The sequence below is a fragment of the Molothrus aeneus genome, chromosome 2, assembly GCF_037042795.1.
Source record: "Molothrus aeneus isolate 106 chromosome 2, BPBGC_Maene_1.0, whole genome shotgun sequence".
NCBI lineage: Eukaryota > Metazoa > Chordata > Aves > Passeriformes > Icteridae > Molothrus > Molothrus aeneus.
In genome coordinates this window covers 31454659-31477544 of record NC_089647.1, presented here as the reverse complement: position 1 = coordinate 31477544, position 22886 = coordinate 31454659, and the positions used below count along the sequence as shown (strand labels likewise).

General features: G+C 40.5%; 1 protein-coding gene across 5 annotated transcripts in view; it reads left to right on the top strand.

The window, feature by feature from the left end:
- Positions 1 to 22886, top strand: part of TENM4 (teneurin transmembrane protein 4) — a 741938-nt gene that overhangs the window by 193368 nt on the left and 525684 nt on the right. The window lies entirely within an intron of this gene.

The following is a 22886-nucleotide window of genomic DNA, read 5'->3' as shown; positions in this document are numbered from 1 at the left end:
CCATGGAGCCATCAGCTGGAAATTGTTAAGAGAGATGGGGAACTGACTGATGGTACCCTGGTTATGATGACTGTCATCTCGCACCTGCACAGCCCTGTCTGGAATCTGTTTTACAGATGCTGCTGGCAATAACTCTATCATGTACCTTTGTCGTGTCTTCGCACTATGGGTGAAACTCAGCACCTTGTCTTGACATCATCCTGCCTTGTTACATGAGAAATCTGGGGACAGAATGAGAAATTCTCCAACCAAGTGACAACACAGGGAGAACGTACTTAGCTCAGCTGTAACTGCCAAGCCTAACATAAAAACAGGACAGCTAAATGAATATTGTACTTTCACCTGGAGTACAGCATCAAGGTCTGGAGCCCTCAGCACAAGAAGGACGAGAAAGTGTTAGAGCAGGTTCAGAGGAGGCCACAAAGATGATCAGAGGGTTGGAACAACTCTTCTATGAAGACAGATTGAGAGATTTGGGGCAGCACAGCCTGTAAAAGAGAAGGCTGCAGGGAGACCTTGGAGAGCCTTCCAGTGCCTAAAGGTGCTACTGCACCTCTGCCTAAAGGAGAGCTGGAGAGGGACTTTTGACAGGGGCATGTAGGGATAGAACAAGGGGGAATGGCTTTAACCTGAAAGAGAAAAGGTTTAGATTTGTGATTAAGGAAGAAATTATTTACTGTGAGGGTAGTAAAATACTACCCTCAAAGCTGTGCATGCTCCATCAAAGCTGTTGGATGCTTCATCCCTGGAAGTGTCCAAGGCCCGGCTGGATAGGGCTCCAGGGAACCTGACCTAATACATGGTATCACTGCCCATGGTTGGAGGAGGTTACAACTAGATGATCTTTAATGTCCCTACCAACCCACACCATTGCTTATTTATGACATGAAAAAGTCTCCATCAGAAGGACTAAAAATGACATAGGACAGGTCCTCATTTTCTTGCTTCACCTTCTGTTCCGTACTCATTCCATGTGAGCCAAGGCATTAACTCCTGTGTATTCCTAACAGCATCCCTGTTCTTATATAAATCCTTTGTTAAAGCAATCATTGTTGTCTGGATTTTTAAAAAATCATGTCTTGCCATGACAACGTTGCAAAATGGAGCCATCTTTGCTGTGTTTTCCTAGCAGGGAAAAATCACATGAAAGTTTTCTGCTAGGCTACTCCTTCACAAGAGCATCAGATGTATTTGCTGCACCACTGCCATCTTGTCTGGACAGAGCTTCCATTTTCCTCCTTGTGTCAGGAATTAGTAGCATAATTTTATCACTCTTTAGAAGAAAGAGTTGAAGGGAAGAGGCAAGAAGCCAGATTTCACAGCAGAAGTCCCTAGAAAGCTGGGGACCCAGTTACTTGCTGATGCTGCTTTTTTCACAGTTATCAGCTCCCCATTCACCATGTGTCTCTTGCTGTTCATTTTTGAAAAAATTCATCTTTAGTCTATCAAAAATATATAACAAAGCTACCTTCTGAAATCACTTACATTGACAAAGTGTCAGCAATCCTGAAATAGTGTTTTGATCCCCTACTGTGCCAAACTACAGAGTATGTCTAAATACACTGGCAGATCCTAAAATACACCCTGATGGATAGCAAGGACTTGTTGCACAGAAAAAATAATCTTTTGCGAAAATTGGGACTTGCTCATATGAGAGTGTCCTGCCTTACAATACATAAATCTAGAAGTTATCATCAGAACATAACTTTTGAGCAATAGTAACATTAGGCAAGTGATCTCGTTTGTCACTGTAGCACAGACCATAATTCTAAGCAACATGAAATATGCATCAAAACCTGACTATGGTTTATCTTGACAGATACATAAAATATTGCAAAGGAAGGTGATAATTAGGCTTCGGGTTCAGATGAAGTTTCTGGACAAATTTTGGGTTTAAATCTAAAATGAGCACAATGCAGGAATCTAGTCTGAAGGCTAGATAGGATGAAAATCTTCACAGAAGGAATAACACCAGCAACAGACATATAGTAGAGTCAGTAGGCAGTTGGAGAAAACAGTAGGTAGGATTTGCTATGTTAGATAAAAGCAACAGGTTTGTGCTTTTTCAGAACCTCCAATTTGCTTTCTTCTTACTCGAGCTTCTGCAGTGAGGTGGGCACATTTTCATCATTCCCCACTCTCCATTCTCAGTCTGAGGAATGAATGCCCCATCCAAGTCTAATGAAATAAAGAATGGGGTCCCATTGCATTGCATTGCATTGCATGTCTTTAGATAACTCTGTATGTGTTGTGGAATGAGCAAGAGGACCTCCAGGTACCCCATAGGTATGTTGTGAACAATAGCATTACATAAATATGCAATTGTTATGTCAACAAGGCAATTTCTGAGTGGGAAACTTTGTGGTCAATTCCAGGGTTTTGCCACTGCTGCATGATCTTGGTGAAGTCACTCACTTCAGCATGAACAAGCTGATCAATATTTAATATGGTGCTAACCATACTTAAAACCTTTTTAAGGTCCCTGACATTCACGGAAGACAAGTGCAACAGGCAGGCTGTGTATTACTCAGCAGTGTTCTTAGGGTTTCTTATCTCAGGATGATGTATCCATGAACCATGCTATTGCTCCTGGTTGTCTCCTTTGCCTTTTTTAAACGGGATTGGCACTGTGGTCCAGCCCCTGCAATCTTCCTGGGGGTGCAGAGTCGCATCTGTTGTCAAAGGGTTTTGCGGGAGGATTACCACGGCTTTTGGAGAAATCCATGACAAGGACACACCATTCTCTCTCCTTCCTGCTGTCTTGCCAAATGCATGAGTTTAACCACCGAGCACAGTTTTTTCTTGCATCTCGCAGGTGTCTGTATCCCGATCCGGATCTGTCCTGATTTGCGAACAGATCCGGGAGGGCAGGGCAGGATAGATTCAAATAGACGGAGCGAGGAGACACAAACGAGGTCAAATGGTGGCAATCAAAACGATAATTCACTTTTATTCACCATCAAAGAAAAGAGCAAGGAATAACACAGAAAAAGAGCAAAAAGCCAATAATTACAGGAAGCGAGACAGGGAATGACCACCAAGAAGCTGCGGCGTCCCGCGAAGAGCTCTCTCCCGCCCGCTGCCAGGGGCCTCAGCCCCGCTTTACGGCAGTGACTCGGCGCTTTCACGCCAGCCTGGCCACCATGGCAACCGCCCGCTCGCCACGTGCGCATGGTGCGCGCGAGCGCTCGGCGGCACGCGCGGCTCGGCGCTGAGGGCGCTCGGCTGCGATGGCGGCGCGGCAGAGCGCGGGGGCCGCCCTCGCTAGAGACCGCCCTCGCTAAAGACCGCCACCACCTGTTCGCCAGGGACCACTATGGCCCACTGCCTTCCCAGATCTTAGCGAAGGAGCCGGGCAATGGTGAAACAAGTCACTCTTCAGCAGTTCTTTACCGTGTGAGAAGGCCGTGCCTCAGTGAGAGAATGGCCAAGGCAGCGCCGAGAGCCCGCGCGCAGGAGAAGAGGTTCAGTCTCTGCTGTAGAGATAGCAGGTGCCAAGGAGAGAGGGAAAAGGGAACTCCGCACCTTTTGGGGAATCAGATTATGATTGGATTGAAATGTTGTGCTGTTCAAGGAAACAGTGTGATTTGGGGGGGGTGGGAGAAGAGATGCTGGGAGGGATGGAGAGAAAAAATGTGTAAAAATTAAAATATGCTGTGTCAGAAAAGCCATTTCCATTAAGCCACAGAATTCCTTTGCCAGTTGTGAGAATACGAAACCTGGCCTTGCTCCGTTCTTGTAAATTTCTGTTTGTGCAAGCTCTGGTGGAGGTTGAAGTGTTGTGCAGTGCCGGCTCAGAGTTCAGTCAGTTTCTCCACTGGAGTTTTATGTCAGTAATATGAAACTGAAAGATTATTTCTTTCAGATTTTGGTTTTCTGGCCTCTTCTCTCAGAATTGTTCAAAAAACCCAGCACTGCCTCCATGTCCCTTAGCAAGTCCCGCCATCGATGTATCTGGCTCTGTGCCCAGCTCTCAAGAAGTAAATCTCCACAGTCAGACCTGCTGACGAGCTTTTAGTTTCTTTTTTGCATGTTGTTGTTTGCTTGTTGATCCGTGCCGTGGGACAGAGCACAATTAAATGAAGAAAAATGAAAACGTGGTGCTATGCCAGACAGTTTTGCTGCTGTCTTGCTGATTATGAAAGATGAGTGTGTTTCTGGGCAATAAGACAAGAATGGATAATGCTGTGTCCTTGATGTACTCTACCTCAGGCAGCATCTTCGGAGCTCTGGTCCTTCCTCAGGACTTGTGAGAAGAGTGCCAGCACTGATGTAAACAGAAGCTGCCCTTGTCCCTGGGCTTGTTTACTGTAGAGCTTTCACAACCTAAAGTGCGTGATTGTTTGGTACACCCAGACAGGCATTACTTTGACATGTATTCTTTTGTACTGATAGGATAAGGAATAATGGCTTAAACAGAAAGAAGTTAGGTTCAGATTAGATATTAGGAAGAAATTCTTCACTATGAGGGTGGGGAGGCACTGGCATAGGTTTCCCATGGAAGTTGTGTCTACCTCACCCCTGGAGGTATTCAAGGTCAGGTTAGATGGGGACCTGAACAGCTTCGTCTAGAGGAAGGCGTCCTTGCCCATGGCAGGGGGCTGGAATGGAATGATCTTTAAGATCCCTTCAATACCAACCATTCTGTTCCGTGATATCTTTGTATGGGATGTAAATCTCGCCTCTGCTGAGAAAGCCTGCTGCTACTTTGTACACAAACGTTCCCGTCATAAACCCGCCCATTCTTTACTGAGCCTGAAGTTTGTTGTTCCCTCAGCAAACACACAGGATCTTACATAATATCGGAGTGCTATTATGATCCATTACTGTTTGCACATTTGCTTGAAATTTATTCCCACATCTTTCCGTCTTCGAGGTCTCTGTTTTCTTCCTCTCTCCTCCTCACTCCTATTTCTACCCCTACATCTGTCTCTCATTTTCCCACCATGTAAATTCAGAGGCTCTACTACCACTTTTTATTTGCCAAACGCTGCCACTAGTACACCTTCTGAGATTACTTCATTTAGCAGCTGTCTTGCTCTGGAAGTTTATTCTTCTGGCTCCCTGTTCTTTGATAGCCATGTGGCATCCTTAATTTTCTGTTCTGAGCCATCACCCATGCACCCATAGAACCACGTACCCTTGTTCTGACCCCCTTGCCTCTTCTGTTCTCTGCTGCCCTGAAACCAGTATCTCTTACTTTTCATCCTGTCTTTGACCCCCATCTTCTTCTGGATCGTTCATTAAGGTTGATGACCACAAGGTAATAAATATTTAATATAGTTATTCCTGACTGACTCATTGCAGTGTCCTCCTGACATTATTCAAGACAGAGGACTCCCATGGTGAAGCAAGGTTCTGGCAGATCTGCCCATCCAGAAATATTTAATGCAATGCTTAGCACCTTATTATTACAGGAGAAACTTTTTATAGATCAGATTGGAAGGACTGTTTGGACATGATGTTATCTCATGGAGTTTGAATGTGAGACCTGTGGACTGGATGCAATCGTGCAAAGGTCTTGGATGTAGAGTACTATCAGATTTAGAGCTAGATTTGCTGGATACTGTGGTAGGATCTCCAGTTTGTTATTGGGAGAGCAAGTCCTTTCCATCCTTGAAAATTATAAATTCCTTTGCTGCAATGTGTAAAAAATATAAGGTGCCTGGATGAGATTATTTTTTCTTGCCGTTTTTTGAATACCTATACTGTTTTATTCATTTTAAAGTAACACTTGCAAGCTGACCTTTCCTTCTAGAAGCCTAAGTTATTTAACCCAGAGAATTATTTAACTCCAAACTCATTTGCTGTGTTCTCAGAGATAGAAAACTGAGGATGCTCATATGATATCAAAGGGAGCCCATGTTATGCAGGTAGTAAAATTGGATATCTGTCTCAATCCAGAATGTCCTTTCCATCCTTGTAACACAGAAAAGCCCAGCTTCAACAGCAAACTACATCCAGCATATAATAATCAGCCTCAGGAGTGATTTCAGCCAGATATTTCTCATGTTTTGGCTCTTGATCTCTGTGCTGGTTTGGGGTCTCACAAGATTAAGAACTCATCCTTGTTCTCTTCCCAGAATGTCCACCTGAAATTTTCATGGAGGCAGATTGTTAACTGAGAATCAGAATACAGTGCTCATTTTTCTTCTTCTTCAAGACAGTAATTTTTGATTAATTTTGCTTCATCGTCTTGATGTTTCATGGTGCCCGATGACCTGAAATGCTTTTTGTACCAGAAGGTTCTATAGAAATGACTGCACCCTAAATTATGTTAGAGAAGAACTTAAAAATTCCATTTCTAGCTACGGATTTAGTCTGAAATGAAGAAAGCACTGGTCGGGGACCATGTGTGGAGCAGCTTTCTCATTCGCACTGATAGCAACACTTGCGAAATGCAGTCAGCCATGAACAGGATGCTGCACACATCCAGCACCTGCTGGGCCTAAGTCTGCTGGAGATATACCCAGAGCAGTCAGTTTTCCTTTTTTCACAAGAGGGGAGAGAGATGGATTTCTTTAGTCCTGGGGGGATTAAATGCCCAGTTGGGTTGACTCGATAACATGGAATGAACAGGGTCAAAACAACGACTTCAGCTTTCAAGTGATGGGTTTGTCTGCATCAACGTGAACAAATTCCCCATTGTATTCACCACAAACAAGTTATTCTTCCCATATCAGCCTGCAAGAGCTTTTTGTTCCGAGGGGTTTTTACCTACCATAGAACAAATATATTTGTTGTCAACACTGCAACCGCCCCCCCCCAACCACTTTCCTTATGTCTGAGTTCCCATGTGTCTCTCTTACACTATCCTAGGGCATTAATAGACTGTAGGATCTTGTTCCAGGCCCTTATCTGGTTTTCATTTCAGTAGTCCTTTTTGAGAGTACTCCTATACAGCAACTTACCCGTGTATCTGTCTGACCTCCTGCACCAAAAACCACTCTTGTCTTTTAAGCAGTGAAATAGATTTTCCTTCTTTCATCAGCCTGGCAGGCAAAGCCCCAGAATTTGCCCCTAGCCCCACCCCTGCAGAGTTTATATCAACATTGCCAGAAATGGATGTTGAGGCAATGGCTTTCCAGGTCTCAACAGTGATATTATCAGACCATTAACCTGAGGAAGCTCTATCTCTCTACCTTCGTATTTTGACACCTCTGAGGTACTTTGCACTCTCGAGCAGCAGACAGCTTCTTTGTAGCACTAGTTCCACATTTGCCTTCTAGGATCTATAAAGCTTATCTGCTTCTCCTGTGCATTTTCCTTTTTTTTTTTTCCTTTTCTTTCCTGAAAGTCCGTTTTTCACTTGGTGTAAATGCAGGCAGTGAACTGCAGTGAAATTTACAGAAACCATTCCACAGCTCCTGTATGAAGAGCTGTTAACCAATTGCTATTCTTGGGAAACAATTAAGTATTCCAGGTAAAATGCAGTAGCATAACACTTAGGGCAAACCATGCATTTAACAGAATGCGTTCTTAGTAACGGGTGAATTTTAATAGGATTAAGGAAAAACATTTCTTCATGTGTCTGGGCATTTAAATTGCTGTTTGTAGGTAGGTGAAAATATTGTCCCTTTGTCTGAGACACTGCATGCAACTAATTTCCTGTGTGTCTCTATTTTAACCCCTGAAGTCTGTTTTATATAGACAGACTAAGAGAGTTGAGGCAGTTCAGCCTGGAGAAAAACAGGCTTCAAAGAGACCTTATACCACATTCCAGTACATAAAGGGGCTCTCCAGGAGAGCTGGAGAGGGTCCTTTGACACAGGCATGGAGTGACAGTAACAGGGGTAATGGTTTTTAGCTTAAGGAGAATAGGTTTAGATTAGAAACTAATTCTTTACTGGGAGGGTGGTGAGGCAGTGGCAAAGGCTGCCAAGTGAAGCTTTGGCAGCCCTATCCCTGGAAGTGTTAAGGTCCTGTTAGATGGGGCTTTGAGCAACCTGGTCGAGTGGAAGGTGTTCCTGCCCGTGACTGTGGGGTTGGTCCCTTCCAAACCGAATCCATTCTATGATTCTGTGATATTTGAGTCTAATATATATCAAATGTAATATAGTTTTCCAAATGGACTGAATTTTTTAGACTTATAGGTAACCCATATGAAGCAACTTTTAAGAGCTGTGTGGCTAGGTATTGGATTTAGTTTTGATTTTGTTTTTTTTTTTCTTTTCTAACTTAAACAGGAATGTGCTAATTCTTGCTCACAAATCAAGAAGTCATTTAAAATCATTTAAACTTTATTCACTGCAGTGGTATCATTATCCATGTTTAATTTGTGCGTCATGTTTTGTTTCCTTTGTTCAGTGCGTAGTTCCTTTGTTCAGATCCCTAGTTGGGATCTAGGCCTTGAGCAATAATCTGAATTGCTCGCTGCTGAGACCATAGTAGCCACAACACACAAGAGAGGGTTTTAGAGTAGTTGCTCTATGGACTTTAGCCTCAGTTTTACACATTGAGAAGGAATGGAAACTATTCTCTGTGCTGGACAGTGTGGGCTCATAAATGGACAGTTTATGTCTTGCTGGGCATTTGTGGAGTGTGGAGTGGAGGGTTCCCCATGGGCTGCTGGATCACAGAAACATCAACACATAGTGAGGAGGCATCTTCTTTCACCTCCTGCTGGATGAATGCAAATCCCTCATCACGAGAGGCACGAGTAATTTCTGTCATAGCAGGAGTGTCTCTGGATATATGATGTTAGACCTGAAAGGTGACTCTGCTGTTTGATCTCAGCAGGTACATGGTCGATCTGAAAACACAGACTCCTTACTTAGACAGGCGGCACTCATCATCTGATGATCAAAAGAGGAGAGCTGCTCATTCACCAAGTTAAATTGCAGAGAGCTGCAGAATTATTACAGAGGGGTATCATCTTTCGTTACTGATGCAATGATGTGCAGAAAACATTGCAGCATGTATCAGGATTAGTGAATCATAGAATCCTGAGGCTTGGAAAATGCTTCTAAGATCACCAAGTCCAACCATTAACCCAGCACTGCCAAGTCCACCACTACTAAATCATGTCCCTAAACCATGTCCCCCATCTTCATACTTGTCATGTTTCCATGACTTCCCTGAGCAGCCTCTTCCAATGCTTGACCACCATTTCAGTGAAAAATACTTTCCTGATATCCAATCTCTCTCCATTTTGATCATTCTGTAGTTCCAGTAGCCTTATGTTATGTATATATATATAGGCCATCTCTTCTTGCAGCTGTAAGGATGCAGGGTAGGATCATGCTCATCACCATTCACTGAACACAACTAAACCAGCTGCTGAGCTGTTTGCTCTAGCAATTACTCTTTTTTCCTGCCAGTGCTTAAACTTTATGGGGTTGCAATACCTCATATACCCTAAAGCTAGTCACTTTCTTTTTAATGTCACTAAGTGTTTAAAAACTTGTTGATTGAATTCACAAAGGTTGTGTTTACTAACCACAGAACAACTGTATTCTTTTATATCAGGCAGAATTTGCTTATATGAAGTCAGTTACCACTGCTACAATTCTGGCGTATTAGTTCTGTTACATAATTAATTCTTTAAAAGCAGAAAGGCATATTTTCTCCTGCATCCAGTTGCAGGTACAGGTTAGGACAGTCTGTGATTTTTTTAACCATATGCCCATTCCTTGGGACATTCACATTGGACAGCTGAAAGCAGCATTTTCCAACTACCCCCTACTCTGAATTTATGAGCTATATCAGCCAGGCTGATGCTTGAACATCTGTGAGGGTGGGATCACAGCTTTCTGTAGAATTTCATTGTGGCCCAAATGCAGCTGAGAATATCTGAAATAGAATCCAAACCTTTGGATACTGAGTAAGTGGGAAGGCCTCTGTGTATTGAACTCAAATATGAAGTGTGGTCTGGTTCTCAAATGGCTTTTTGGAAGTGTTTTGAATATTGTTGATGTGATGCTAATGGCAAAACTCCCTAAAAGAGTATCTGTAATAGCCACCTTGCAGTATCCTTAAAATTTCTGATACAATTATATTGAACTGCTGTAAAACAATTCTGTGTAAAAACTGCATTTTTGCCAGTCCACAGGGAAAATCTTCAAGATAAATTTTACTCCTCACTGAATCTCCAGCAGTCCAGATGTTTTTTCTCAGACAGATGTTGCTTTGCCCAACAGCAGTCATCGTCACTCCTGAGCTACTGTTCTGTCTGTACACAGTGTGTGTTCCTGGAGCTGCAAAAGCTGCTAGTCAATGAACTTTTTCTCTCACTTTTTTGTCATTTATACCTCCTGCACTGTTCAAATAAGCAATGGGTTTCCTATTTAAGAAGCATGGTAGTTAAATTATAAGATTTGTTTAAAAACCTCTGGAGGATGGAAGTCATAGACAACAAGTGCTCCTTATTTCATTTTATCAGACTTCTGAGTTCTACCGCGTAACTACACGCTGTGCAGCACGGCTGTGTTCTCGTGGTTTGACCCCGGGACACACACGCACACAAATCCCTTCCCTTTGGTTCAGCTGGCCACCTGGCTTCCTTTGCTGTTAGCTAGCTCTGGTGTTGAAAGGGACCATGAAAACATCCAGACTGTCTCAGTCATAGTCTCTCTCAGCTGCCTCTGGCAAGCTGGAGAACCTCAGTGTATTTAGTTGTTCCTAATTAGACAGCTTACCTATACTTTTGTGTCCTTTAAATTTCTACTTTTCACATCTTTTTGTCAAAAAAGTTCTGCTGTTTGGGAATCTGCATATTATATGTAATAATTGGACATACTGGGACTTTATTCAATGTTATAATAATACTTTTATTTCTGTTCTCTGTTTATTCCCTAATTTCCCTGATACTCTTTGGCTTTTGCCATATGAGTTGCCACAGCGTCATAGAAATAGTCATTAAAACTCTCAGGCATTTTCTAAGAAGTTCAAGGCCATCTTTGTGTACATGAAGAAGGAGTTCTTAACAGGACAGCTCATATCCTGGTCTGGTTTGCCCTCTCGAGGGGTTGTTATTTTCTATAGATTGTTGTCTGCAGAGTATCCAAGATGGGCATTTCACTGGGTGTCTTATGTTATACAGGATGAATCTGGACCTACACAGTGTAGTCAAACTGAATTTTTGAAATTAGTAAGGTGTAATGCTTAAATATAATGGCTTGTAACATAACATGCAGTCATGCAAAATGATCTTGCAATCTCTTCTGGCTTTAAATGATGAGTATATGTGATTGCCAGAGTCATTTTTAGACTATGTTTTCAGACCCTGCTTCTGAAAGTGTAGGCTGATATCTAAACCAGCTAGCATCAGTGAAAAGAGCAGTGCCTGAATCGGTGCCAGTCAAAACATGTACTCAGTAGCCACTCTTGGATAACAAAGACAGTTTCTGAGAGGATAAAACTAAAGGAACTGAAAATACTATCAAGACTCTTGACAGCCTCCCCTGTCAAGTCAATACATGACTTGTGGGTGTCCTTGAAGGGGTATAAAATTTTCATCCAAAAAAGTTACAGGAATGGTTTAGAAATCTACTGCGCCAGCTGCTAGAAAGAAATAAATTAAAGATACAGGGAACTTAAAAACATAAAAGTTCCATGCCAAGAAATATTCTCCACACCTGTCTCACACTTCTCAGGTGAAAGATGCAGAGTTGTGTTGAGTTGTTGTCATAAAGGGGATCAATCTTCAAGAACAAAACTTTCTCTCTAAGAAATACTTAAAGGAACTTTATCATTGTCACATAATAGGAACAGCACTACTCTTTGGAAAATATCAGAAATATAAATACTTCCTTTTTCTTATTAGACTTGTATGTATGTAAATCTTTAATGATTTCTTCCAGTTAAAAAATTACTATTTTCAGTAAATAACAACAACAAAAAGAAATCCTTGAGGAACATTTATATAGCAATGGCATGTAAGTCTTCAGTTTCTAATTCAGTTAGTCACCAAGTTTCCAATCCTCAGAGTGACAAGTTCCTTATTATCAGGGTGTCCTTAGTCTTCTTTTAAATTGTGTAGTAAAAATATTCCCTACAATATTTATGTAAATAATAGTTGTGATTTTTTTCTGTAGAAAAGAAGTTTCTATTAATATAAAGAAGCCACAAGAACAGAATGCTAGAATCTTAATAATATCACTCCAACATTTTTGACTCCTCTTTTGCAATATGCTTGGTTTTTTATATGGCTCAAATTTTTTAAATTCTTGAGTTAATGAATGGTTCCTTTTCTCACATCCTCTTTGATCTTTAGGTCTGTTTCTGAGAGCTAGAAGTCTAAGTGACAGTCTTAGCTCTCATGCAAAAAGAAAAACAAAATGGATTTTGTCTTTCATTGAACACATACAGTGCTATTTTGAAATGAAAGATTAACAGTTTCATAAAAAATTTAAATATATTAGGAGAATGAAAATGGTTGTTATGTGATACTTTAGGCACGGACGTGAAAAGACAGATTCTGTACAAAAGTGATCAAACCAGAAAATGGCAACTAAACCTCAAACATGTGCACAATGCATTAAAAAGTGAAAGTTAAAAAGTATGAAATACATAGTTTTTTTGAAGAACCTGAATTTCACAGAAATTACAAAAGAATAAAAGTCCATTAGGAAGCCATAATATCCACTTGAGCTCCAGGAAACCTTCTAATGACAAATTTCCAGGAATGGGAAGCTCAACCACTGACTTATATAAATCTTCTTAGTAGCCTCTGATACCTCAAATATTTCAAATCTTCTAACACTCCATTGAGCAGGGAAGACTGCCTGACTCCCTCTTGGAAGCCAGTAGATTATCATTCTCTTAACCGTTAGCATTAATTAATTCAGGCAATAAAACACTGCAAATATCTTAGCAGACCAGCTTTCTCCTGGCATGCAGTTACTAATTTACACTGAACCAGTATGGCTTGATTCCAAGCCTGAGCCACAGATTCTTGTCTTTTGTAAACATTAAGTATCATTCATCATGTTAGTGAAGCAGCCTTTTCCTACTATTTATTTGTAGCTACACATATAAGTACACATATAAGTGTATGTGTACATAAACATATTAAAAAGCACATAGATTCAAAGAGGGGTGTGGAATTCTGTTTTGAAAATAGCCATTTCAGGCTGTGATTTCCAACCAACTGTTTAACAGTTTGTAAAGTGTATTTCTTTGAGGAGCTTCTGATAAAATATTTTCTGATTAAGGATTGATATGGCACATTTTCTTTTCCAGTTCTCCTAGAGATCCATAATGCATTGTACCTTTCCAAGAACCAGTGCTATCAACAGTTCCCAGTCAGAAATGGAATACTGCATCAACTGTAAATATGTAGAAATATTGTTAATTTAGGGAAGATATGGACCTATTGGAGCAGGCAATAGGTAGCAGTAGGACAAGGGGTAACATTTTTTAACTAAAAGAGTGTAGATTCAAACTAGATATAAGGAAGAAGTTTAAAATAAGCATGGAGAAACTCTGTCACAGGTTGCCCAGAGAGGTGGTGGATGGCCCATCCCTGGAAACATTACGGACCAGGTTAAATGGAGCTTTGAGCAACCTGGTCTGGTGGAAGGTATTCCTGCCCATAGCAGAGGGGTTGGGCTAGGTAAGGTTTAAAACTCCCTTCCAACCCAAACCACTCTTTTTTAAATTCTTGAGTTAATGAAGGGTTCCTTTTTTCACATCCTCTTTGATCTTCAGGTCTGTTTCTGAGAGCTAGAAGTCTAGCTTCTAGCTGATGAGTCTGATGCCGACAGACCTCTGCCTCTGGGACTCTCTTGTCTGTATCAGCTACTTGATGGAAGTCAAGAGGCAATAAAAACTGATGGCAAGCATTGTCTCCTTACTTCACACAAGTAACAGCTTAGGCGGGCTTCAGTTTCTTAACGCTGGGCATTTAAAAGTTTAACTTTGCAAGTCATTGTAGATTGTGTCATCTTTTACTTTTCTTCTTGGCCTACAATTCATGATGTTGGCCACATTTCAGTGAATGTCCCTTTGTTTATCTCTCAGGCATTAATTAAGACCACGGCACTTCCTCTTGTCTGATTTGTTTTTAACTTTTCTCTCATGTTGCTTAAATCAAAGCACATACTCAAAGGTGTTACTTCAGATAACCTGTAAAATTTAAGAATTTATCTCTAAACTCTCTTTTCCTTCATACAGAGTTGAATATTTGCACACACCCTCTCAGGATATTCTCTTGCCCATACAAGCTAAATATTCTCCAAAATAGTTTTTAAGTGCTGGATCGGAACTCTTCCAGGGATCATATCAGCTAAAATGGGAACAATCACAGGTTAATGCTCATACTTTTGACGCTCTTTAATTTATGCAGCATAGCTCTTTCTGATTACCAAATTTACAAAGCTACTATCTTAATATAGTTTTGCTGACTCAGATAAAATACTCTGTTCAGTGAGCACCTTATACGCAAGAATTGTGTTCAGTGGCATGCCGATACATATGCCACCTTTGGCCTTTTAAATCAGATCATCATCTTGCAATGACAGAGAAATAAACTGATGAGTCTTCTAGGTCAGGTGCATCACACAACAGTCAGGTTTTCAGCCATTTTTGCAAATCCTTTGCCAACACCTGTTTCTGATTCTTGAAGGAATATTGCATCTATTCCCACTTACTTACTTATAATAATGTTTGACATAAAAGGTCAGATCCCAGGCATTACTCTGTTTCTTTTGTGCTCATTCATTTGCTTCTTCAATTGCAGATATTCCCGGGACTGTGCATTGGAATTATGGAATTGGCAGGGATAAGATACCATCCTTTTAATAGTGAGTCTCTTAGGCTAGTAAAAGAATGCAACCAGCACGTGCACTGTCAGAGCAGAAAATTTCCTCAGGAACAATTGTAAGCTGTTTCTTTATTCTATGTACTTACAGCTCATTGTTTAGAAGAAAGCTAAGATTGCCTTTGTTTATGCATAAAAAAGCTAGTTTCATGGATACCACAGGTTAAAATAAAGGAGCTTTTATCACCATATGAGCTGCATTTCTCTCTGAGTTACCTGGATCTTTGCACTTCTCATTCAGATGCTTCATGTAAATGCTTACAATCCACGCTGAGTCTGTGACTTGTCTGTCTTGTCCAAGCATGTGGAAAATAAACAGATCAGGGCATCATCACAGAGTTGCTGAAGTGCTTAAAAGAGCAACATCCTGATCCTCAGACCATTTTGTGATTTCCTCTGTCGAAGTTCCTTAGGAGATTGTAGGAGCTCATCATTCACAGACACAGCTCACACCGAAAGTACCACAGATGCATGTTGTGTTTTGGTAACCTGGCTGGGGGGGTAGTCTTCATTACCAGTCCCTTGTGATTGTAGAATCTTCAAGGTTGAAAAGACCTCCTGGATTATCCACTTTAACCTTTGACCGAATACCACCATGCCCACAAAACCATCTTTGCAAAGTGTCATGTCTACTCTTTTATGATACTTCCAGGGATGGTGACTCCACCACTTCTCTGGGGAGCCTCTTCCAATGCTTAGCAACTCTTTCAATTAAGAAATTTTTCCTAATATCCAACAAGAACCTCCCCAGCACAGCTCGAGGCCTTTCCCCTTGTCCTGTTGCTGGTTACTTCGGAGAGAAGACCAACGTCCACCAGACTACAGCCTCCTTTCAGGTAGTTGTAGTTGTAGAGATTGATAAAGTCTCTCCTGAGCCTTCTTTTCTCCAGAAAAGACCCCCAGCTCATTCAGCAACTCCTCATAAGACATATGCTCCAGACCTTTTATGAGCTTTATTGCCCTTCTCTGGACAGACACTGTTGATATCAGAAAAACAGAAGTTGGATGATACACTTCTCCCAGATAATCTGCATTTTTTTATTTGCCATTCTATTACTGATATTTTGCTATTTCAGCTTTTAAAGTCCACTATGAAGCCTGCTTTTCCTCTTTTTTTTTTCACCAGCACAGCAGTAAAGCACAGTGAGGAAAACCTGCTATGCAGAAACTGTACTCTGTAGGTGATTAAACTACTTTAATGTGCACTGCACCTTCCTTGCTCCTCTTTTTACTTGTCACAAATTGTGACTTTATCACTACTACCTGCAACTAAGGAGAATCATGAAATGCAAACAGTTTACAAGCTTTTTTCTGCACCAGACAGGTTTCAAGTTTCCTGAGGGCTCTGAGTATTTGTTTTTTCCAAGAAAGCCTGAGACAGTTAATTCCCCAGCACTTCTTGCTGGTCTTTTACATCAGCTTCTTTGATAAATCATTTGGGACATCGCATAATCAAGTGTTGCCATAAAACATTTATACAGATCTATAAACTAGATTACATTGTGTGGGGAATCATTAACCTCCTCTGCTTGAATTGTGCTGTTTGTACTAAAAAGGTGCAGGTGTGCATACGTACAGAACACTAGCTTTCATATTTATCCTCTGGCTCAAGAGTTAAACCCACGCAGCAGCATCATCAGAGACAACATCTGGAAAGAAACACCTGGGGATTCCAAATTCTCTCTTGGTTTTGCTGGTGATGGTGGGGTTTTAGCTCTGCCAAGACCTTGTCTTTTCTCTGTGACAATGGCAGAGTGGTTCTGAATAATTAAAACATTGTGCATTACTGTTTGGCAACTACTTTAATATTCCCAGGCCTTCCTGCTCTGGCATAGTCAGGGTATGTATTGAATAATTTTCCCTCTACAGTAGATGTTAGAACTCATCTCACAGATGAGAATATGAAGACTATATCCAAGAAGTAAATTAAACAGTGTCTGGAAACAGTCCTAGGCACTACAATACAGTAATTTCTGCTGTTGCACTGTCAGAAGCATCTGTGATATGGTGTTTGCCTGTGTCAACTGGTGCCCTCCCAAGTAATACTTCATTCTGGATCAGGGACTAAAAAAGAAAAACAGAGCTCATTTCCACCAGTCTCTTTTATGCATCTCTGTTGTTTTGGAGACTATGAAAGGTTGCTGGCTTAGATGCTCACTGCTCTGTGCCAGTTGGCCTCAGTGCTTGTGGATGGTTTTTGTGTATTTAAATTACCTCTGAAGATGAAGCTGAATTTAGCCCAGCCTGTGAGAACATCATCCTTGGGGTGAGTTCTCACAACTGTGATGAGCTCAGATGTCACCCTTGTCCTTCAGTACAGATGGGGCAAAACATTGGGCATATCTTCCCAGCCTCATAGCTTAGTTAACATGGCACAAAGGAGCAAATGGGTTAGATTAAATCCTATTTTACAGCTGTTTTGCTAACTGTGTAACAATTTCTCCATTGTACCAATGGAGAGTCCTGACTGATGGAAAACTACAATTGCATGGGTCCTTATAAAGGTCTAGTGCACACTCTCAAAAAATCCTTCCAACATAGCATGAAGTTTGTTCAAAACACAGTCATGGCCTCAACCCTCACTTTGCTGACTTTAGTAAATCAAATAACAGCAAAATAAAATCAGTTACACAGAAAAATCAATCAGCCATCAAAACCACAAATCAAAGCAGGAGCAAAAATGGAAAACTCTTCTTCCTAAAACCTAAGAATTATTACCAGGGAGAAAAGCCATAGCAGCACCAAGAAGTTCCAGAACTTTTCTATTGCTCTTGGTTGCTCATGAAATATTGTATAGTCTGATTCTTTTTTAGATGCTGTGGTAATGGAGAATAATAGAAAGTTTTAAAGAAAGACAGATTATTGCTATGTTGAATCAAACCATTAATATTTATATGCTTCATGAATAATTTCATGTACTTGTTTGAAAACTTTACAAACATTCACCACCCTGTGGAAGAAACAACTGGTTCCCTGGTTTAACAGCGGAGAAATGGGGAGGAAAGACTGTATACTTTGCTCTTTGTCTCAAGATTAGAGTGGAAAGGTCTGTCTCCTGGTTCTGCATGCTGCATACTGAGCTTCTTGATAGACGACATAATAACAGTGTAGCACAGCACCCTTTTTGGTGTCAGATCTGCATGGAAATACTGGCCCATAAAGTGAAACATGGTTTTGTTTATATAATAAAATATTTCACAGGTATGACATATGGGTAAGTGCAGAGTAAGGCTGACAATTTATATACACATGTGGAATATAAAGATAGGATTGTACATTCATAACTGCTAACAACTGCTACTGGAATTGTGTTTCCAAGTACATCGGTTGTTTATCCCCATTTCTGTGCAACTTGCATTGGGAAAACATCAGTCTTTCTCTTGTAGGTTCTCCTGTAGCCAGTCTCTCTGCATCACCTAACAGACAAAGCTCTCAAATTTCTAAATATAATTTTTCCATATATATTCTAATAGAGATCTGAAATTTAAATAAAAACCTGTCAGCTATTTATTTGAATTATCATTTCTTAATAGAAAAGTAAAGACAAACTCAGTTGTTCCTTCACAAAGGATTCCTGGAATGCTGTTGACAAAATGTCATCAGCATAGTTATCTGCTCCTTTAGATCATACAGCTTTTTTGGAACTGGGAAATTATTATTCTGAACATTCAGTTCATTTTTACTCCTGAATATTTTCACTTTTTGAAAAGTAGGATTTTTTTCTGTTTGCTTTTCTGATTTCATGATTATGGCATGACGTAGATCAGGTGGGGGTACTAAACACACAAGATGGTTTCAGAAGCACAGTGCTGATGTCCTAGAGGGAATCCTGTCTTGTGAGAGGAATAATCAGATATCCTTCTGTTTAATTTTTGAATTGTATCAGTGTCAATTATGTTACAAATTCAGTTGTTCTAGACTGCCTTTTTAGCCAGTGAACAGAAGCACCTTTATCTATCAATAAATTATTTCCGTTCCACAAAAGGATAATGCTTTTAATTTAGCAGTCAGTTAAATGTTCAAAGTCAGGGTGAGAGGAATCTGTCTCCCAAAATCGTCCAGTGCTAAGCTTAAGCTGGATGAAGAGTTACTCATTTTGGTAAATCGTGTAGAAGCACCTGGAAAGGTCTTCAAATGCGCAGAAAGCCTCTGGAGACCATTACCCTTGTCCCTGAGATGGAAGAGCTCCACAGCTTTTGAGTTTATTATGATTTTCCTGTTCAGATGATGTAGACTGTGCAAGCTGGAACATTTTCAGGGGGCGGAGCAGAATGTTTGCATAACTACTTATATAGAGTCATAGAATCACTTAGGTTGGAAAACACTGCAGAGATCATCGACTCCAACTGGTGATCCAGGACTGTTAAGTCCACCACTCAACCATGCCCATCCACCGTGAGTGAATCTCCTCCAGTGAGTCATAAAGTATTATGGGATTCCTCACCTGGCAGATGCTTGGTCATTTCCAAGAGAATGCTGGCACCACTCTGTTCCTGGGATTTCTCAATGCAAATTTGTCCCCTCATGCTTGACTATAATGGGGCTATTTCTCATGCTGCCCAAAGTACATTTTCCCAGTAATGATGCCTTCACTATTCTATCCCTTTTACACACAGACATTGGCTGTTCAGGGAGTATGAGAAGGAGTGGATGAAAACCCATAATGCCACCATCCACCCAGACTTTCAAGGGTGATTATATTGTCCACAGGGCATAATGCTTTTGCCGTTTTCAGTTTCTCTCTAGTGTCTGAGTTGTCAGCAGGGTAAACAGTCACCTTTCTTCATAAATAAGTAGTGGCTTTGTATCAGACTTCAGACCAGTAAAACTCTAAATTGCAGTGGAACAAAACATCTGCACAAATGTAAGAAGCTCATGCAATTTCTTCTGGTTAGGTTTCACTTTGACATTGTTTACCCATCCTTAAACACAAACAGGGAAGGTCTATTATTTGATCAGATCTGACTCTCAAACAGAGATCTCATTATAGTGGCTTTCAACAGTACAATTGTGTTTTCAAGCTTTGAGAGGTGCAGCAGCTCTTCATTATTACCAAAATGGGAGAGAGAAAGAAGTGGATGTTCATTTCTCTAAAGGCTGAACCCCATTTTTAATGAATCTATGTATCAGGATCCTCATTGGAATTAAAAAAGAGGGAGGCATCTGGCGCTGTAGTGAGCCAGGGAAATCTACAGTCACAAGCACTGCTAATATTTCCCTGGTACTGCCTTAATTTTGTAATCCATCATATATAAATGCTCCCCTCACAGACAAAATTTTTCTTTTCTACTCTTTTTTCTTTTCCTCCTTTCCTAGTTCACCTTTGCAGATGAGATTGGGGTCTTGGGGAATAGAATCTCATTTGAATTCTGAAACCAACTTTTAAGACTAACTCAGCACATCTAGTAAGACAACATCTGATCCGTCCAATCTCTAATCGATTTAACAGGGGTAAGGGCATGGGCAGACAGGACTTAGGATTTCCCTTCTTATTTCCACAAGCCCTTCTGGGTATTTCAAAAAGCTGCTAAAGTTCACATTACAGGACAAGGTAAAATGTCTTTGAGGCATGGAGTAGCACACATTTAATGAAGATAGAAAGCCAATCACTTAGCATCAGATGAGGAACAGCAATTTCCTTCAGTCTGGCACTTTGTGTATTGAACAAAATTGCATGAGAGCTTTGAGCGCTAGGAGAGCTGTCAAGCGGCCGTTTGTCTGGGAGCTGGAGCAGTCCCCTCGGAAACAGCTTAAACCTTTTAAATGAAAGCATTACAAAATGTACATCTGTGTGTAATATATTGGCCATAGCCTCAACTGTGAGGGGCCGGGCAACACCGTGTTGATATATATTTGTGCCTGATAGTAATTTTCATGCTTACACATGTAAACACAGCCTGCTTTATGGTTGTAGAGTACTTGGCTGCTTGATCAGCAAGCATCATACAAAATGTTTGCCTTAAAACTGATTCAGCTGCGTTGTGTGACCATATAACATGTAACTCAAAGTTTTTGATACTCCCTGGACTACTCTATTGCAAATGCATTGAGACTTCTTGTTAGATAAGACAAAATGACAAATTTTGTCACCACATTGACAAGAATTAAAGGTTTGGGAGGAACATATGCTAATAAACATCCTTGTTGCCATATGCCATCACCTATATATAATAGTAATCCAAATTCAGAACTTAGTTATCATACCATCAAAAAGATATATGAATGTGAACTCTGAGGAAATGTTTGTTTTACTCCTTTTTTTAATAAAGTAATTTATTTACTCATACTTTTTTTCCTGAAAATGGAAATAAATGAAAGTGGCTAAAAAAAAGATAGACAAAAAAATACAGGGATGGTGGTATATATTAAAAAATGCATTCCCTGGGAACACAGTTGGTCTCATGTTCTTACACTGCTGAAGATATGGGGCAGGTTGTTCTGAAATCAGCTATTTTAACATGTAGAACTGCTTTAAGTGAAAGGAAGATCAAGCCTGCTTTTTCCTAGTCCTCCCTCACTATGAGATTTCCTTGATCCTCTCCCTACTCATTTTCTCCTCCAAAGCCTATTTGCAACTTGTACTCCCAGTAGCCACTTCCTTTAATGAAAAGTAATTCTGAGCACTGAGCAGATTCCACTTCAGCTTTGACACTGGAAGTGGATTTAAACTATCTGACAGAGCTGGGGACTAGAGCTGATTGGGCATTTTGGCAGTTTAAAACTATTGCTTTTCTCTTCTTTTTTTTTTTTTTGCCTTTGGCATCTGACTTTTTTCCTTCTCGCTACTCCCATCTATTACTTTTAGTTTCCAGAGTATGCCTTATCCTCTCAATTCTGTCACCAGCTTCCCCAGGAGTATTCAGTAACAGGTAATGGTCTTAAACACCAAGACCTTCTCCATACCCAACTCAGAGTCCATCCCATCAACCATGAATTTAGCCAAAGGGATTCTAAATCAAGAACCCCACAAGATCAGCTTCAACCTTCATGATGTGGTTTATTTGCTATAGAGTATTTGTTGAAAGTTGGACATATTGGAGGTCTTTTCCAACTGTAATGATTCTATGATTCTATTTACAAATGAGAAAACTAGATGAGAAGCGTCTTACTAAACAGAGTACAATGGAGAGCTCATCTTCTGTTGTATGTACAAAGACATGTTGTCTATTGTTTTATATTGAACTCAATGTGATATAATATAGGAAAAAAAAAGTTCCTTAAAGAAGATCCTATTCTATCTCTTTTCTCTGAATAACAATAGGAGATGCACATAAGAAGATTACAATTGTGACCTCCATCATGAAATTTTGAGTGCTCTTCTGACTTAAACTCCAATCCTTCTCTTATTATCCAGGAAGGCTTTCTTATTGTTTTTTTCCTGTCATCAGAAGGAAAGTGATGCTGAATTTAGGGGAAATACAATGAGGATTGGTCCAAAAGTTCACTGGACAGAAGAGGTGTAGTACTGTTTTTCAAGAATCTTTGTGATGATTGATGGGATTGTAGTTGCTGTTTTGTAGATATTACTCATGCCCTGACAGTGATCCATTGTGATCAAAAGAAACCCACAGCAGCAAAATAAACAAGCCTAAAACAGTCCTATTGTAAGAAAGTGTGAGGGAAAATAGTAGTTATATGACAACTGGGTAGATTTTAGAAGTGGAAAATTGGGAAAGATGCCAGCCCATGATTTAAAAGACAGCTACTGCATGGAATGGGAGTTCATAGATCAGCAGAAAAATCTATCAATTCTCAATAAAATACCAGGAGCAGATTAATGCAACCAACCTCCTGGGAAGTGTGGTGGGCCAAGTTCAGAGGGGCACTTGGAACAGAAGCCTTGGCTCCAGGCCACACCTGGAAAGTATGGTTATTTGCTGGTAGAAAGGAACCGTTTTCATTCCCCTTATCTCTCAATTCCTCCTCCAGCCTTAAGTTTTCATGGAATTATAGAATGTTTTGGGTTGGAAGAGGCCTTAAAGATCATCTAGTTCCAATCCCCTGCTATGGGCAAGGACACCTTCCACTAGACCAGGCTACTCAAAGTCCCATCCAGCCTGGCCTTGAGCACTTCTAGGGATGGGACATCCATAATGTGTCTGACATATGATTCTCAGTTACTCTG